General features: G+C 43.9%; 1 protein-coding gene across 3 annotated transcripts in view; it reads left to right on the top strand.

The window, feature by feature from the left end:
* ECM2 (extracellular matrix protein 2) overlaps nt 1-18,083 on the top strand; it is a 190,522-nt gene that overhangs the window by 16,533 nt on the left and 155,906 nt on the right. The window lies entirely within an intron of this gene.

Below are 18,083 nucleotides of genomic sequence, written 5' to 3'. Positions count from 1 at the left end.
TGAATATGCAATTAGACTTAAACATAGTGAAAATCAATTAAGCTTTCATGTCAAATAGTCAAGTATTATAAATTTGTCAAAGAGTATTGCATAGAAATGTTTATTCTTAGATATGACCTACGGCCACAATTTCAAAGTTCCTTAATGTAAAATATTCCTAAAATGTGATTCAGAGAAATTGTTTTGAAATCTAAGAATCTATTTATGTGAATCATCTACACAGCACATTTCATCTACATAGGTATAGAGAAATTTCACCAACATTTCAAAATCTATGGTGCAGTAAAATAAAAACAATAAAAGATATCTTATATTCATCATAAATGTTTGCACATTTGTGATTGAGACTTGTATGTATGCATGCATGTATAACTTGTCATTTTAGTATACATCATTTTACATAATATCAGAAAATACTTTTATGAAGTTTTATTTTGACATTGTTTAAGCCATCAGAAAAGATGATTATTAGACATGTGAAAGACACAATGTATGAATTCTTTCTATTTCTACAACTCAGATCACTATTTTACAGTGCTTGTTCTATGTTTTTCTCAAAATCATTGTCGTTCTCTTAACGTGCAAGGTGCACATTAATTTTCGTGTGTGTTTTTTGTTCTCAAAATGTATTTTCATGTGGTGTAAAGAATGACGAGCATTTACGCTGTATCAGAAGTATATGCATCTTCTAGTGTACAGTGCAGACTCAGTCATTTTGCTAACTGTTTTGTAATTAAAACTTTGAAAACAGATGTGTAAAAGTACGTCATTGGCCAGTGCATCCTTCAAACATGGTATAATTTGAGAAAACCCATTGACTGAAGTAGTTTTAGTCTAGCATATGGCTGCAGCCTGAGATGGTATTAAACCCATGGTCTTAGGAATCAAATTTCCTTTTTAAAGGATAATGGTGCTATAGGAATAAAAGCTTTCTCTATTTCCTTGTATTGATGAAGACTAGACATATAAAATGCAATACTAATAAGTTTGGACTGTTTCTTCAGATCCTTGATATAAAGTAAAATCTATGACTTTCAGATACAGGGTTCACCTTCTGGCAAAAGATATTATGGGTGCAAACTATACATTTATGTATACGTATTTTATACCTACCTTGTCATGTTCGCAGTTTTGAATAACATCTTGAGCACTTAAAGCATTGCACCACTTGTACTTTTTTGTATCACATTTTTAGATTTCACCTGCACAGCGATTGCATTGTGCTTGTGAAGCCTTTTATAAGTAAAAAGATACCTTCAAAGGGGCTTACAGCCCGCCACCATCTTTTCATTTATTTGCTTGCTTGTCACTCTGTTTATCTTGCTTGTTATTAGTTTATCCATGTTATTTCCTGTACGTATCTGGTCAATTTCTTTCGTTTTCCATTCTGTGAAGTGTGTACCAAGTACTGTTCCCTTTTGCAGATTTTATCTGCCTTACTCAAGCTACTTTATTCCTTGTCATGCAGCTCGATTGTCTACTGCATGTCTTTATGGGAGCTGAAGCTAGTAATCAAGCTTGTTCATGTACTTGCCTGTACTTTATTATTTTGAAGTGGAGCACTTCATCAGAGTGAATAATTTTCAGGCTGTCTCTATGCCCACATTTGTTTTCTTTCTTTGGCAGTTTAATAGAGCGCGGAACTGATCCCAATGTATTGGAGCGCTTTACATGCCACATTCATACTATGCATGGAGAGATTAAGTGATTTGTCCAGAATCATAGGATGTTGAGCCGACGAGACTCAAACCCGGTTTCGCAGTTCTAAAGTCGGCCGCTCTAGCAGTTAGACAACAAAATCGCTCCTTTCGCAAGCCTGTTACGCTTCATCCAAAACCTCTTATTTTTAATTTTCCCAGAAGGACAGCTACTCAATGTTATTCAAAGTGTTTCCAGGGATTGTGGATGAGGCGACCAGTCAGTTCCTCACAATAGTGCAATACACACTCACAGACAACAAATGCATACCGAGATATCCACACCAAACTGCGATTTTTCAAAGAAACAGTGCATTGTTGTATTAATCCCTTTAATTCATTTTCTAACGTGACATCTAATGGACTTGACGACGCATAACTGGCATATAATCCTTGGACGTCACATCACGTAATCATTGTATCAATAAAATACTTCATGACACAATACACCCCAAGATTATTCAAAGGAATAAGTTATGGCTCAAAAAAATGTTACCCGCTTTTACCTCTTCACTGTTGTGGATTATAATAGGATTGCAGCCTGTAGAATGCATTTTCAAGGGTTCCGTCATTTAACATTTTCCCCTTTGAAAGTATTGTGTGGGCTTTGTTAAACGATTTGGTTAAAACTGAAGGACAGACCACCCCTTTTTCTGTACCCACAGCATGGCTGAAAATGCAGACCACGCCACATAGGAATAATATATTAGAGTACTTCACAAGGATTGATTCTTACAAATATGTGCACAACTCTTACAGGAGCACCAGCTGCATTACAGATGGACACATTAATGTTTAGGCGTGGAGAGATAAAGGGCTTTATTATGAGTTTGGCAGTGCGGGAGCTGGACCACCCCGCTCCCGCACTGCCAAACCCGTGTAGGAACTGCCCGCCAGATCAGGAGTTTTCTCCTTTCTGGTGGACGGTTCTTTGATGTTCCCAGGACAGTTTCTATGAAATAGGCACCACAGTAGGAACATCAAAGGCAGTACCTGCAGGGCATGGACTGCTGCAGTCCATACCGTGCAGGTATTGGTGTGCATGTGCACAGGGGGGCACATCTTGTGCCCCCCTCTGTGCATCCACATGTCATAAGGCACCAGAGTTCCTTGTAGGGTCTTCTTTGTTTCCTCACCGCCACACTTTTCATGGCGGTCCCACTGCCATGAAAAGCTTGGCTGTGAGTAAACTCGTAGCAGGTTTCCAAGCATATTGTGACTTGAAGACCGCCACGCTACCACCAGGGATCTCTTATCCCTGGCAGTTGCGATGGTCCCATGTCAGCCCGACTGCCCTGGTCCTAATAGAGCAGTCAGAAGATGGCCACTTGGGGCCCCGTGAGTCTGCCGGTCCATGGACCGCCAGACTTGTAATAAGCCCCTAAGTGATTTGCCCAGAATCAGAGGATGTTAGGCCTCCCGCTGAGATTCGAACCCGGTTCCCCAACTCCCAATTTTGCCACTCTAGCCATTATGTCACATCCTCTCTGTATTTGGTTGTTTACGTGCATCTCTGCATGGGGAGCACAAGATGCAAAAAATCTCTTTTACGGGTAGCTCTTTGACCTCAATTACATCATCAAAACACAATGGCTTGCTTGAAGCAAGTACCCTGCTCTCACTGTGCTCGCTTGCTCACAATAAAGCAGGCTCTTGGAGCAGTGCTGAGCATTGGAGGATGATGGGCCCATTCACTGCTTTTAACCCCACTCCCATGCTCACATTAAATAGCTGGCAGTTGTCCCAGTGAGATGACAGGGACTCCGACCTCACACTGGTGCTCAATGATTCATAAACTGGTGGTGCCATGGTACATGGGTGGACGATACTCTGTGTAGTGATTAGCACAAATTACATTGAATTATACATATCACTCTCCATTGTTGTCCTGGTTTTCAAAGAATGCAAGAGAACATGTGAAGTACATTTAAATGTTTATTGTTCCATCAGCCACTTCCCTTTCATTGGTTCATAGGTGAGAAAGGAGCACTTTCTTATCAACGCAAGTGCTGTGAATGCATTATCCCTGCTCTATGTGGCTTGTTGAAACTTGGAGGCAGACCAGGAGCTTCTTTTGAAATGATTGTGGCTGAGACCACTTATCTTTTAAAATTGTAATAATCCGGTTAGCTAGCAGCATGGACTGCAATTAGAAGAAATAATTTAAAAGATAAACAAAGCTAAAAGAGGTTACATAGGCAAAACCTATTGGCTTTGCCAATGCTTGTTGTGTTTCCAATACATCAGTGAATTCTGTTTACATTTTGTATAGTTCTGCATTGTAGTCAATTTCTCTCAGAAGAGATATGTGAGAAAATATATGATTACTATCTTATCTAACCCTAATTGCAGACGTTATTTAACAAGCCTCTAATTACAAAATATGATATTGAAATGAATTTGTAGGAATCTTTGTGTTTTTCAATTTATGTTTACCTTGATTTCTCCAGAATACAATGTTGCAAAAGTGCAAGTAGGGGAAAATTGGTAAGCGGGGGAGGTTTTGCATCTTCGCTCACAGGCACGGTCTCTATTTTCTTTAAGTTCTTCTGTACCAAGACTTCTTTTAGTAACTGACAAATTGCAACATGAAAATACAAAACTTTAAAAATAAATATTAAGCACTATTATATTTTGCAGCCAAAGCGTTGAGGTGCTTTTTAATATCATTATAAAGTAGGAGCGCTCTCATTAGAATACCAAGCCTAGCTTGGATAGCAACCTGGCTTTATTATTGATGTGACATTGAATTCTCCCCATGCTGCTGTTCCCTGTTGCTCCAGCACTGCATTGAATCCAACCAATAGTTAAGGGACAAAAAAGTAGCAAAGTGTCCTAAAGATATGCAGAAAGCCCATTAGTGCTCCCATATTGTCATTTTCAGTTTGTCACATACTCTTGTGCCTGCTTCAATGTGATTAAATCTTCCACCAGAACAGTGTTATCTTTCCTCGTTTCCTTTGTTTCATTTCAAGATTTTTCTTATTTTGCATAATTCTTTAACTAGCAGGCAGCATCATGATTTCAGCCGATGCCCACAGCAAATTGTCACTACATATGTCCTTATGGGACATTTCAATTTAAAATGTCCAACGTATATATAAAATCTTGAATTAAAAAAAATTACACTCAGCTATAATTAATTTTCAAAAGGTTGCATTATCTATATAAATGTGAAAATTAGGTGAGCACAGCAATGTTTTCAGAATAAGAGTGTACCGAGATGGCAGACGCCATAAGTGTGCCTCATCATTCAGATATAAAAACTAACTAAAGATGCCAGGAGTGAAGATATTGTCAGAGAGAGGATAAAAAATATTCTTGTGGGTGGTGGCCAGCATTGCTCATGAGTTTGTGGATGTCCTCTACCAATCCCCTAGATTAAGCTGTGTTTTGCTATTTAGGAAATTTACAATGAACATATATACTGTAGTTACATTGGTGTTGCTGCATCCTTTGAGAAATGTCACTAAGGCAGGTCCCTCATCTTCCGTTGTTGTGCTTACAGTATGTGAAACTGTGCAGGCCAATAATGTATACTAGCTCTTTGGGACATAAACTGCGTATTGAAATTAACAGGAGCAAGGGAACCATGAAAGATAATGGAGAGACACCATCGTCTCAGTGGATAGTTATCGATTAGTCTAAGAATGTGAACAGTAGACAACAAAGCCGGGTGTTATTTCACTCACCAGAGCTGCTGCAAAGGAAACGCATCAACCAGTTGCAACTAGACATTTTTCTGTTGACCTAAACAGTCAAGAAAAGCTGGAACGCTTTTGTGGAATGTTTCTACGTAAGTTTACCCTTTGCAGCATGTTTCTGCACACAATGACACTGTGCAGAAGAAGAACACTGCTTTCAATGAAGTATATTTTATTCAGAACCTTTCTTTTAATTTTAAGTATGGAGTTATGCAAAATGAAGTGCTGCCGACGTGTCTACTTCCATGCTGATAGGTCTAGGCCTTCTGATATTGTGAACTTTCCCATGGAACTTTGTCATGGGTGCAAAAACAAAATTCACAAATGTGTACACCCCTGTCATAAATAGGGAATCATTAAATTATAAGAATATGATAAGATCGTGTAACAGCTATTTTTTTCATGTACCTAAAATATAACAAGCATTGGCATTGCCCTTATAAGTGTTTAGCCATGCAACAGTTGCATAACTAAATACTTATAAGGTCCCAAAAGCGAGACCTATTGGCTATGGAAAGCGGCCATGCGGCCGCGAAAGTCAAAGTGATCGCGATCACGATCAAACATCAAAGCGGCCGTGCGGCCGCTAAAGTGAGAGTAATCGCGGTAAAGCGCGGCGCGCGCGCCCGCGCACATGCACTGTAGCTCCAGCCTGGCCTGGTAGCACTTTTTGGAGCCCTCTCAATAAGTCTCGCCAGACCAGCGCATGCGCTGGGTCAGGCGAGACCTAGAAACAAGCCTTGGCATTGCCAATAGGTCTCGCCTCTGGGACGTTATAAGTGTTTATCCATGCAACAGTTGCATAACTAAATACTTATAAGGTCCCAAAATCGAGACCTATTGGCTAAGCAAAGCGGCCGTGCGGCCGCGAAAGTGAAAGTGATCGCGATCACAATCACAATCAAACATCAAAGCGGCCGTGCAGCCGCGAAAGTGAAAGTATTTGCGGTAAAGTGCGGCGCGCACGCCCGCGCACATGCACTGTAGCTCTAGGCTGGCCTGGTAGCATTTTTTGGAGCCCTCTCAATAAGTCTCGCCAGACCAGCGCATGCGCTGGGTCAGGCGAGACCTAACCATGGACAAAAGGTGAGACATTCAGCTACTTGGGGCCCTCACTCTGGAATTCCCTCAAATGAATGCTTTGGCACCAGGAAAGCCATTCCTTGATAGAAAGGCCATCAAATCCTTGCTGTCTGTTAGCTGTGAGCTGGCTCTGTAAAGGATTCTCAAATGGTAGTCCTTACTTCCATGATGCTCCTAGGAACAAAGGTGCCCTTTCCAAATAAATAAATAAATAATAAAGTAACATAAGTAATGGAAAGCATAGTCGGCCTTACAAACATGTGCCAACAATTGGTACACATTAGTACAGCAGTCACCGTTGTGGAATTATCAGCACATCTAAAATAGAATTTGCTGTGCGGGCACGCCTAGCAGATGAGTTGGGTGATTTGTTGAGAAGGAAGCAGGTTGTTCCAACTAGAAAATGTGTTTTGACAGTGTTAGAAACTGGGTTTCTGGTTGGCAGAGGTATGCACCCTGTCCAAGCAGGAACCACAATCTTAGTCAGGGTAAGTCAGAGACACATCATAAATTAACCTGTGCCCACCTTATGGTAGCTTGGCACTGAGCAGGCAGACTGAATTTAAGAGGGAATGTGCAAAGTATTGGTGCAACACTTCAAACAGAAATACAGTGAACACACCACAAAAAAACTCCACATGGAGTTGGAAAAATAGGTGGTATTTGTATGAACTAAACTGGACCATAAGGACAAAAATCTGATAAGTAAAACTAGAGTTATGAATTTTTAAAGAATAAATGAAAATGTAGTGCTTAAAAGCTTAAAGTGGCAACCAGGGTTACTTGTTCGCGCCGGACCGGGGTAAATCCAAAAGTCCCGCCAACCATGATGGAGCGCAGGTCGGAAATATGGACCAACTTTTGCCTGCTGCAAAGTACCTTTGATGCATCATCAATGGAGTCAATATGTGAGAAGCAACAAAGCAATGTGTCATAATGAAACCACTAGATTGAAGGCGATGGGTCGCCATCGACCTGCGCAAAGTGGAAGATGCGTCGGAAAGTGGAGACGATGTGCTGCGCAGTCGGCAATGCAAAGTCTGCAGTTTGTGCATCAGCGGTGATGCACTGTGTCAAGGGAGATGCGCTGGTTAAGATTGGCTTTCGACACGGCCATCCGTGTTCATTCGTTCCTTCTTGTGACTTTCGAAATTCCTTTGTTTTCGTCAGTGAATAGTTTACGTTTGTCCCTCATTTTGCTGATTTGGTCATGCCCTGGAGACTGGCCCTGTTACATGGATATCTTTACTATCAGATATATATGTTAGTTTTCTTTTAACTCTAGATGCTCAGCAGAGGGCTGCAAATCATGTTCTTATCTTGTTTTCTATTCTCTTTGGTTTCACTAATGCTTTTTCAGCTGGAGCCTATGTTGTGTTTCAACCTATAACATTTTGGGTTTAATTAGATCAAATGTCCAAACCTCAAATAATATACTTACATAATGGAAGTGTAGTTTAAGAAGACGGGCAACAGTAGGATTAACCTATTTACATTGTGCTTTTGACAGCTTGATTGTTTGAATATGATTAAAGAGGTACATATGCTGGTATTGCTCTATTTTGTGAAAAGGGGAGCAGTTTTAAGTTGCGCGCTTTCAACTTTTGATGCTTTCTTTTAGGTTTCAAACATGGGTGAGATAAAACCAATATCAAGGGATGCCTCCTTGTGCTCTCCAAACGCGGCATGTAATGTGAGGTTACTTAACAATATATCTTGCAAGTAGACAGTGCAACAGCATCTCAGCACCACCTCAGCACCAACGCAGCATCAGCACAGCACCACTTCAGCACCAGTCAGTGTCACTCAGCACCACTTCAGCAGCATCACCAAAGCACCACCTCAGCATCACTCAGCAGCACCTGAGCACCACCTCAACACCAGCACAGCACTACCTTCATCATTCAGCTCCAGCACAGCACCACCGCACCACCAATGCAGCACCACCTCAGCACCAGTACACCACCTCAGCACAGCACTACCCCAGCATCAGTGCAGCACCACTACCTCAGCGTCAGGGCAGCACCAGCACACTATCACTCAGTGCCGCCACAGCAGCACTCAGCATCAACTCAGTACCAGCGCATCTCCTCAGCATCACTCAACACCACCACAGCACCACATCAGCGCAGCACCAGCACAGCACCACCTCAGCAGTATCTCAGCACCAATGCAGCACCACTTCAGCATGAGCACAGCACCACCACAGCACCAGTGCAGCATTACCTTAGCACCAGCTCAGCATCAACTCAACATCACTCCGCACCACCTGAGCACCAGCATAGCATCACCTGAGCAGCACCACCAAAGCATCACTCAGCAATACCTCAGTATCACTCAGTACCAGCACAGCATCAGCACAGCAACACCTTAGCATCCGCGCATCATCACCTCAGCACCAGTGGAGCACCACCTCAACATCATCACAGCTTCATCTCAACATCAACACAGCACTACCTCTGCATCACTGCACCACAACCAGCGCAGCCCCACTTCAGCACAGCACTACCACACAAGCATCACTCAGCACCACCACAGCATCACTCAGAACCACCTCAGCATCACTCAGCACCACTTCAGCATGAGCAAAGCACCACCTCAGCATCAGCACATCACCACCTCCTCAACAGTGCACCACCACCAGTGCAGCACCAACTCTGCATCAGAGCACCACCACCTTAGCACCAGTGCAGCACCAGAACAGCACCACCTCAGCACCATCACAGCACCACCTCAGCACCAGCGCAGCATCAACTCAACATCACTCAGCACCACCTCAGCACCAGCATAGCATAAGCGCAGCAACACCTCAGCATCAGCACAGCATCACCATAGCAACACCTTAGCATCAGCACAGCACTCTCTCAGCATCAGCACAGCATCACCTCCTAATCAGGACATCACCGACAGTCCACACAACTCAGCATCAGCACAACACCAGCACAGCATCAGCACAGCACAGGCACAGCAGAGCACCACCTCAATATTAGCACAGCACCATCTCAGCATCAGCACAGCGCCACCTCTTCATCAGTGCACCGCCACCAGCGCAGCCCCACCACAGCATCAGTGCAGCCCCACCTCAGCAGCAATTCAGCACCAACGCTGCAACACTTCAGCATCAGCGTAGCACCACCTTAGCATCAGTGCAGCATCACCACAACACAGAACCAACTCGACATCACTCAGCACAACTTGAGCACCAGCTCAGCACCATGTGAGCATCAGTGCAGCACCAACACCACAGCATGGCTCAGCACCACAGCATCACTCAGCACCACCTCAGCATCACTCAGCACCGCCTCAGTATCACTCAGCATCACCTGAGCATCACCTCTGCACCAGCACACCATCATCTCTGCACCAGCACACCACCACCTCAGCATCACTCAGCATCACCTGAATTTCATTCAGCATCACCTGCACATCACCTCCACACCAGCACACCACCACCTCGGTACCACTTCAGCATCACTCAGCACCACCTCTGTCTGCCCTCCAAATCTGGCATCTCTTGATCCTCCCTTAGTGTTCCTCCACTGCTCGGGTTGTAATTCAGTTACTATTTCCAACCCCCCACCCTCCCGTTGTTTATGTACCCCCATACCAAAAAAAGCTATAACAAACAAACATTAGAACAGGCAGGAAGACGTTGCCAGCAATGCAAGGACAAAAAAACTAGAAGACATATTTTATGTTTGTTCATTTTTTAATAGGTTCGTTCTGTTGGGAAAAAAATCATTTTTGGTTATGGATAAAGTGCCAAAAATGCTTGTAACACTTTTTCATTATAACTTTTCAACATGCTGCACAGCAGCCACACTGCTCTATAACATAGCTTCAAGACATTGGGAAAGCCAATAGCTCTGGCGAAACACATATAAGGTCTCAAAGGTGGGAACCTATTGGCTATGCCAATGCTTGTTATTTTGTCATCCATGTATGTTTAAACTACAGGGTTGATTTAAAGTTTGGAGGACATATACTCAGTCATAAATGTGACAGATCTCGTGTTCGCCTTAGAAAGGTGCTATTGGATAAAGTACTTGTAATAGGGTGAATGGGATATCCGTCAAGTTTGTGATGGAGTGACCCATCTGTCACACTCTAAATCAGAAATTTAAAAACTAAGCCATTAAAGAGGAAGAAAGGAAAATAGGTCCCCTATTATGTCCAATGAACCAACCTTAACCTCATTAAACAACTTAATCTATAGTGTTCAAATTTTTATTTAGTTTTTACTGACACATTTTAGTCTTAATTGATTGGCTGGAATATGTCGAATTAAAGGAGGATGGGACAAACAATATCCAGCCACATCCGATCTTTAATTGTTTTTAATCTTGCCTGAGTGCTCTGAATAAGGGACTGCTGAGGCAATATCTAGGTGATATTCATTTTGTATCTTTTCTGTTCTGATCTCTACTTATCTTCTTAAGAGCGCTCCATGGTAGTGGAGCCCATCTCAATGAAATATAAGTGGGACATTATGATTAAGCATACCACAAGTTGTGGCTGAGGGGTATTTTTAATTTTCCTTCAAATGTCAAAAATGAGGCAGTACAAACTACTAAAAATGTTTTCCTGTGACATTAATTTCTATACCTCTTTCAAGTAAAACAGCATGCAAGAAAGTATCAATATTATTCTATTTCACTTACAAGAAACAGTTATATATTTTTTATGGAATTGTTTACTCTAACCATATCACCACCATGTTATGCAGCAGCATGTTTTTGTTTTTTTCCATGTGTTTGAAATAAATATAGACAGTAACCATCATAACAGCTTGCTAAGATCAGACTTGTTGACTGTGCCCAAGCTTGTTTAAGTTATGTCACAATTATGTACTGTGATATTTTCTGTCAGCCAGTTAGTCACTCATCTTTATTCGATTTATAAAACACATAAACCATAAAAGAACATACATTAAAACATCATTTCATACATTACTGTAAATGAATAAAATCTGTAAAACCTACATAGGTACAGACTAAAATAGTCAAAAGGAATATACTATAATTCATAATTTAAGCATTTTCTGAAACACACAGCTTCATAGGACAAAGTTTGCAACCGCACTACAGACCATTGCATCTCCTAAATTAATAAAATATATAAATGTTGGTCCATATGTAGCAGAATTCATATTTGAAAATAGAGATTTTTTAAAATTACCTTCTTGGAACACTGTACAATTTACAAAATAGTATAACGTCTGCAGTGGATTGTAATGATATCCCATCACAAGGACAGCACAGCTTAACATTATTCCAATATCTCATCCTGGGGAATACCACCCTATTATGAATTAGACCTAAGCAAAATTGTGTGAGTATATGTCTATGAAGTCCATTTGGAATGCTTAAAAGAGACGGTTGGACACAATCATATTAGACTGTGTTAGAAATGGGATTTCTGGTTGGCTAAGGCTTGCACCAAAGCCAAGCAGAAGCCACCACTCTAGTCAGGGCAAGAGAGTTACACACCGACGATAGCCCCTGCTCACCCCCTTGGTAGCTTGGCACGAGCAGTCACGCTTATCTCAGAGGCAATGTATAAAGCATTTGCTCAACACACACGTACACAGCAGCAACACACTAGGCACACTACAAAAGAAACTCCACACAAGGTTATATCAAAAATAGCCTTTGTATTGTCATAAACACATTAGAAACATAATCACACATTTACACTGTGCCAACTGGCACTAGGCAATATTCACAGGGGATTATATACAGGACCAGGCCAATCGGGCCACGGTCAGAACCATCAGAACAGGTAAGTAACTGTAAAACACAACCAGTAACTACTGGTACAATAATGACCTCAGAATTATCAGTTATTAGCCTAAACACATTATGCCCTAGGCCTCACCAGCATAACCACAGTGTGCAATAATCTCCTAAACATAAATCACATTTAGGCATGAATCACATGAGGCATAAATCACATTATGCATCACATCACAGTAGAGCCCACCTTAGAAGCTGACCCCAGGCCAACTGGCCTTTTTTTTTTTTAGGGCTCCAATGCCCTATGCCCAGCAAAGTCAGGGCACTAAACTGCCACTGGCAGTGAGAGCAAAAGGGTGCAATTGCGCAGGGGCAGGGGAGGGTATCTCACTCCTTTCCTCTCAAAGGAAACAAAATGCCCCCAAACGTGGCAGCTGCCTGCGCCCTCTCGCAGGGCAGCTGGGAATCAGGCGCAAATGAGCACTGGCAATACAGTTCCTCCAGAGCCTCACTTGGGGACTTGGCAACACAAAATGGCCCAACGTTGCAGCTGCCCGCACCGGCGGTGCAGCTGCGGCGAAATTAGCACTGGCACACTGTGCCAACTACCCTCAAAAAGAAATGCCCCCAAGTCCCACTCCGGGACTTCTAAAAGAAAAAGATGTGACCCCAAACGTTGCAGCTGCCTGCTACGGCGGTGCAGCTGGAGGAAACAAACACGCACTGGCACTCTCCGTCCCTTGGGAGAGCATCCGCAGGGGGGAGGCTCCGACCATGTGCCTTCATCACACCCCTCAGATACTCAACACAGCCTGCCTCTGATCTCCCCTGGTGCCACCCTTCAGCTTCGTGGGGCCCGTGCCTGCAGCTGGCAGGCTCTCCACCCACGCGGGGCGCTCCTCAGTTCACGGGGAGACCCCAACTACGGAGCGAAGTCTCCGTCGTCTTCTGGCCATTTGCCAGCGCGGGGTAGGCTCCTGCCTGGCTCCTTCTGCCGATGCGGGGCTCTCACCGACACGGGAGCCCCGCTGGGGCCTGAGGTGACTTCCAGTCTCTACGCACGTCCCAGCGCGGGGTGGGCTCCCGCCTGGGTCTTCCGGCCGGTGCTTCTCTTCCGGCCCGCTTCTTCTCAGCCCCGCTTCCAACCAGGCAGGCTGCCTGGCTTCCGGTTTCCCCTGTCCTGGGTCACGGCGGTGATTCTTTTCCTTGAAAAAACGCAGGGTTGGCACCCGCTAGAGCACATAAACGGGGTTGGGCTCCCGCTTGGTTTCGCGGCAGGGTGGGGAATCCCCACGACGGGATCCCCTTAAGCTGATGAGCAGCTCAGCGCTGCAGGGCCCACACACTCCTCTTCCCTGGAACAGCAGAAAGATGGTGCAGCGCTCACGAGGCGCTTGAATCCCCCAGGTTTTAGGTAAGGGTTGGGCAAGGAATCCAGCAATAAAACAATCAAGCGCTTACCAGGCGATAAGTCCAAGGCAAAGTTCAGGGGGCACAAGACTGGGCTCAGGCAGGCCAGCACACAGGGCCCTCCAGCAGGGAGGCAGTCCCTTGTGGTGGTTCCTCCTTGATCCCAGCAGCAGCAGCCCCCAGCATAAGGACAAGCATAGGAACCAGCTAAAAAACATGGGGTCACAGCCCTTACATTTATACTTAGTTTTCCTTTGTCTGCCCTGGCACAGGGCTTGGGGGAACCAGTCTAAACTGGTTCTGGGGTGTTTTGGAGCACTCTGCTTACAGTGCTCACACCCTCCTTTCAGAGATGGGGCTCTGCCATCAGACACACCACAGGTTGGTGGATCCCGCATTGTACAGGCCAGGCACTGACCTATTCAGGGACCAGGGACTTCTCCTCCCACTACTCCAAATGCAGATGTCCCATTTAGCCTAGCGCTGATTCACCGTGACCCTCCTGGAGCCACACACACCTCACCAGCCCGTCACTCAAAAGCCAGACATGCAATTCACATCAGGCAGGCAGACACATAGCACACAGAAATGCCAACTTCTAAAAGTGGCATTTCTAAAATAGTTATAATAAATCTGCGCACACCCTTGCGTAGCATTTATTATCACTATTCCAAACATACCAAACTTGACCACACTGCGCCTCTCATATCAGGAATTACCACTGAAACACTCATCAGGGAATCCCCAATGCACTCCTATGGGAGGGCAGCCCCACAGTAGTGAAATGGCTGTTTGTCACTACCAGGACATGTCACACACTTAAGGTACATGTCCTATCTTTTACCTATAATGCACCTTGCCCATGGGGCTAGCTAAAGCCTACCTTAGGGCTGACTGACATGTAGTAAAAGGGGGCAGCGGCAGTGACACTACGCGCATAGGCCCTGCAATGGCAGAGGCCTGAGATAGGTTTTAAAGGCTACTTTGGTGGGTGGCGCAATCAGCGCTGCAAGGTCACCAGTAGCATTTAATTTACCAGGCCTGGGTATCTGAGATACCACTTTACAAGGAACTGACAGGTAAATTAAATAGGCCAAACAGGTGTAGACCAATCTTACCATATTTAACACAGAGGGTGCACACACTTTACACTGGACAGCAGTGCTAAAGTGCCCAGAGTCCTAAAACCACCAACACCATGTCAGAAAAAAGGCCAGGAGAAAGGCAAAACGTTTAGGGATGACCCTGCAAAAAGGGCCAAGTCCAACAGACTGCAAGAAAAACATCTGTATGTGACTCATCTCAAGCTCTCTCTTGTTCTTAACTCGTTGACTGAAATTCCTTTCAAGAATAACAAATTATTGACATTGGTGTTTGCAAGAGCTCATGTTCGCCCAATTAATTTCAAAAGGTTTTAATGTTTTGGAATCAAGGAATCCTACTGGAATGATCTAGATCAAGGCAATCCTTTAAAATCTCTCTTGAAAAGGAAGTTTCTGGCTTGGTCCATGCTGTATGCCAGAGAAAAAACGTGCCTAACATCTAAAATGTACTCAATAAGGGAAATACCCAGCTCCTTCTGTATAACAGACACAGAGATAGATTTCAGCAGAGCATGCAAGCATCTAAAAAACTTGTTCTCCTGTTTTTGGACTATCAAATTAGAACCAAAGCCTGATAAACCCACCCCATATAAATCCCCACCGATGCACCTACTGTTATATATAAGTAACATTTCTCTTTTGGGTTTGAAGCCCTATTTTCTTTGCAAATCTAAAAGTGCAGTCTGATACGTACAATAAATTAGAGGGAGACATGTCCTTTGTGCTTAGTCCAAGTGTCTGTATCAGAAAACTGGATCCCCAAATATGACAATGTTGATATTCTCATTATGTGCTCCCCATTTATGTGGTGTACCAGTGTTTATGCTCTTCCCTTGCCACAGATCATGGTGAAACTTTTCTTGAGGTTAACCTTTTGATCCCTCTTCCCCATAAATACAGTATAGGTATTCATTAGATACTGTAAATACAGTAAAGGTATTATTTAGCTGCTGTAAACCACTTGCTCATCGCAACAACAATACATCATCATCTTCATATAACAGTAAAGGTACCTTTCGGTCTCCAATTCCAGGGCTAGCCGAGGTAAGTGACTGTAATTCTGCATCCACCTCATTAATATAAAGGGAGAAAAGAAAGGGCGACGGCACATACCCCTTTCTTATGCCCCTCTTTATCCTAAAAGGTGTGGTACATTCTCCTTCTAGCCATATTGAACACTTGCACACAAGTTTAAATACATCCTTAATGGTGATATTACTAGTTCTCCAGGTGCGCCTAGTGCTCTCAGGGTCAGCCACTTGTCATGGTTGACCAGGTCGAAAGCGCTGCTCAGGTCCATGAAGCACAAACGAAGGAATCCAGATTCCGCTCTTGCATATTTCCTCACTACCAAATCATGATTTAGTGCTTATTCGATTGTGCCCAAACTATTTCTACAGCCATATCGAGGCTTTGTTAAAATCGTGTGCTCATCTGCCGAAAGATCCATCTTCTCAGACCCCTCTACTCCAAACTGAACTTTTCACGCTGGGCTTTTGAATGTAACTCTTTCAGCAGGACTAACCTGGCCCCTGTGTCTGGCCCTCACTCCATTGTGGTCGACCTGAACTTATGGCTTTCAACCAGTATCGAATGGCCAGATAACCTTGAGTGAGGCTTTGAGCTTTTAGGCACTATACTTAACTGAAATCTTTGAAATTGTATATGTCTGGTACCACTGATTGGATTTTTGTAATTTTGGCTTCAAATAATTTATTAAGTTTTACTCTAATGTACTAAACTGGTGTGGGATTTTTCTTGGTGTGTATTTTCTGTTTATTACTCTATGAAGTACTGCATAGATACATTACAGATTGCCTCTTAGGTAAGCCTGATTGCTTTTGTGCCTAATTATCAGAGGGGTAAGCACAGGTACATTTGAGGTTTGGTTGTGATTTCACCCTTACAGAAATGTTGGTTGTTCCTTTATTAGGGTTTCACACCCTTCAAGCAGCAACCCAATGTACTGCAAATCTGTAACACTGTGGATACACAATAAGGCACACACAAAGATAATTGTGAAGGTGCAGCTTTTTAGCAGTGAAATATATGAACGTCTTTGTGAGTAAAGGCACTCTACCTCCTTGTAGTATTTTGCTGACGTTTTGATAAGGAATCACATTCCATGCTCAGAATATCAGCTGCCATAAGAGACATTTTATGGGTGTTGTTGAACCCTTGGAGATGCTCTTCCGAACTGGGTATTTAGGGCCACCTTAAGAATTGTAGTCAGCCAGGCCAGACAATGGCTGGTTTCAAGATTGATGCTATTCTTGTTCAAATGGCCTGCAGTACTGCAGTCTTACCCAAGTGACCCTCAAAATGAGCAGGTGAGACAGAAATGTTAAAGAATGTATTTGTTGCAAAGAACGAATTTATAAATAAAGAGCATTAGGTGCGAAGAGTTATCACTCTGGTTCTGAAAATGGGCACTGTCAAATGGAACAGGTCTGAACTTGTCTGCCATGCTTGGTGATGTGGGACTCCTGAGCCACCACTTCATCCCCATTTTAAACATCCAGAGAATTATTACAGGGCCTGAGTCGGTCCCAATAAAACAAGTACGTTTCTTTAAGAGACAACCCCAAGCTAGTTACAGCTATCCAACCAACTTGTGGTCTACTAAGGGCCCGATTACAAGTTTCGGCGGGGGTGGGCAATACGCCACCGCCGTTCTCTCGCAACGCCAAGACTCTCCGCCGCCCACCAGATTATGACTTTAAAGTGGTCTGGCGGGTGGTGTGGCGGTCCCAGGGCAGTGCCTCATTCAAAGGTGGCAGTGCCTTCGAATAAGGCACCGCAATGGGAACGCCTCACAAGGTTCCTGCACAGCTTGGACTAGAAAGATCATGCTGTGCAGGAACTGTTGTGCATGCTCACAAGGGGGCACATGTTATGCTCAGCCATCTGTGAGCATCCACAAGTGTTGGAGGCACAAGGGGCCCTGTGAGGCCCCCTTTGATTCCTCTCCTTTAGGGTTTACTTGGAGTAAGAACCTCCATGTAAACCCTAGCAGAGAGGAAACTCATAATATGTTTGGCGGGACTGCAGCGGTCCTGCCAAACATATTGCGGCCTCCTGACCGCCACGCTACCTCCAGGAAATGGCGGTTTCCTGCCGGCGGCAGTGGTCCCATCGTGGTCCGACCACCCAACTCGTAATTGGGTGGTCGGATCACCTGTGAGGCGGTGGCTGGACCAATTTAGGTAAAATGTGAACAGCTAAAGGACAGTAATATAGCTTTCAAAAGGGGAGTGGCTCATAATTCAATGCACAGATTCAACATGAATAGCTTGAATCAAATCCATAATATGTAGCATTCTTCTTCTTTAGAGGGTGCACTTGCAGCCC

The sequence above is a fragment of the Triturus cristatus genome, chromosome 9 (assembly GCF_964204655.1).
Source record: "Triturus cristatus chromosome 9, aTriCri1.1, whole genome shotgun sequence".
Lineage (NCBI taxonomy): Eukaryota > Metazoa > Chordata > Amphibia > Caudata > Salamandridae > Triturus > Triturus cristatus.
This window is presented reverse-complemented; position numbering and strand designations above follow the sequence as displayed.